A 2,500-nucleotide genomic window follows, 5' to 3' on the forward strand; every position below is an offset into this window, starting at 1 on the left:
GGCGAGCATGGTCCGGAAATCCAGTCTGCTGAGCATAGGAATGGGCTGCATGACTTTCATCCCGTCTCGGCGCGCGTCTCAGCCAATCAGGGAGCTCGGATACCTCTCTCAGCACAGTCCACTGAGCGCGAGAGGAGCCTGCCTGACTTTTTGGCTGGCTCGGTGCACGTCCTGACCAATCAGGATTCAGGATTCCTTCCTACCTCTCAGCCTGGGAGGCTGAGCCGTGCTTGTCGTACATCTGCCACCCGAGCCTATAACCTCCAGTCGACCAATCAAAATTCGAGGCCCCTTCCTACGAACCAGAGCCGGGATATATAAGGACCCAGATCCAGCCAGAGCCTCACTTCTCGCCTGAAGACGGAGCAAGCAGTTCCGAAACGCGTCGCAATCCACTCCTGACTTTGCCTGTTGTAATTTTCGAGTATTACTTCTACTTGTATTAATTACATCCAGCTAATCTGTTAAACGTCACCCACATGATAAACTGTTTACCACGATCTACTCGGTACCGCCTTCAACTGCGTATTCCGTTCATGACTTTAACTGACTTTATCAAGTCGTCAGTCTCGTGATAATACGTTTACTCGTATAGTAAGTATAGGATCACCACTTGGCAACACTCTCAGCATATGGAGGCTGTAAATAGAACCTTATATGATGTCTGGCAACTATTTTTCTGATATCGACAACCTCAACCATGAAGAGGACCTTGGAGGTGGCCTGGGCTACCCCAACAACATCATCCATGCCCTACAAGTCCTTAAGGAGAGAGACTTGAAGAAGAGGAGGAGGACCATCTTGAGGAAGCTGGTCACCCTTAATGGCGGAAAGCTGCGGATCCCAGAGGTCCGCAGGAATACATTAACATCTCCAGCTACGTTCCTACGCCAGCAGAGGAGAAGATACTCAAGATGGGCCTTAACTGCCACTTCATCACCCGACCGAGACCAACCTACAAGCGCCTGGAGATGGAATTACTCCTAGATTCCATCCTCAACCTCCAAGAACGTGGTGCCCTCCGGACGACTGACGCCCTTCTGCCGCTTCTGCTCGCCAAGGCCCTTAAGGATAGGAACATATACAGCAGTGGCATCGTTTCTAAGGAGATGTGAGCTGCTGCTAAAGAGCTCAAACGAGTAGCTGATGTTACCGTCCGTCGGGCCGACAAGACAGCTGTGTTTGTACTCATCAACACCCACGAGTACACCGAGAAATTGGACGCGATCCTCCCCGATCTGACCAAATTCGAGCGCCTCACGAGCAACCCTGTTGAAGACATCAAGAGGGATGCAAATCACACCATCAAGGCCATTAAAGCTGCAACTAACGCCGTACACCTCCCCATGATTTCGGGAGATTATGGACCTGGTTACCTCTAGGGAAATGTTAAAACCCACAAACAAGGCAACCCACTTCGACCTATCATCAGCCAATGCCCTACACCTACATACCAGCTGGCCAAGAAACTGAACACTATTTTGATGCCATATTTTCCCGACCGCCACTGTGTGGCCTCCTCTGCCGAATTCCTGGAGATGATTAAGGACGTCCGCGGCGAGGGGGTCATACCATCGATAGACGTCGAATCTTTGTTCACTAGTGTCCCTGTTGACGAAACCATCAACCTTATTGCAGATAGAGTCTAAAGGGACGAGACGACTCCCGAATTGAATATCCCAGAGCAAGCCCTTCGGACCCTCCTTACCATCTGCACTAAGAGGGCCCCCTTTACTACTCACCATGGGCACATGTACTTGCAAAAGGATGGAGTGGCGATGGGCTCGCCCTTGGGCGTACTCTTTGCTAAGTTCTACATAGGACTAGTAGAGGAGAGGGTATTCTCCCAACTCGAGTGCTCCCTCGCTTACTTCCGTTATATTGACGACACTTTCGTCAAAGCTACTTCCACTAAAGCCATCGAGAACCTAAGGAGGATCTTTAAGGACAGCAGCGTCCTCCACTTGACCCTTGAGAACAGCGTCGACAACAGCCTCCCGTTCCTAGACGTCTTGATTTCTTCCACCAACGAGTGATTCCAGACCACTGTTTACACTTTGTACGCAGGGCCTTATCACTCTGCTCGTCATGGACTGACACCCACAAGCTGGAAAGTGCCGCACAGGTCCTCATCAACCACTGCTACAGCAACAAGCAAGTCTAGCGTGAAGTGAGGGAAGCTATAGACAAGTGGTATGGGTCCTCTGCGGTGGACGGGTCCGACAGTGCCAGCCAGGGGTCCGAAAGCACTAGAGATAGGTCCAACAACCCCACCAATTAATCTAGAGACATCAAACTTTACTACAAAGGCCTCCTGCACGCAGGATATCAGCGGGATGAGAAGGCCATTAAAGACATCATCACTAACAACGTGTCACCCAATGATGAGACCATGGAAGTGAAACTCATCATCTATTACCAGACAGAAAAAAACCCGCAGCTTGATCATGAGAAACAATCCAGCGCCCCCTGAGAATGACCCTCTGAAGAAGACAAATGT

The sequence above is a fragment of the Palaemon carinicauda genome, chromosome 4 (genome assembly GCF_036898095.1).
Source record: "Palaemon carinicauda isolate YSFRI2023 chromosome 4, ASM3689809v2, whole genome shotgun sequence".
Classification (NCBI taxonomy): Eukaryota; Metazoa; Arthropoda; class Malacostraca; order Decapoda; family Palaemonidae; genus Palaemon; species Palaemon carinicauda.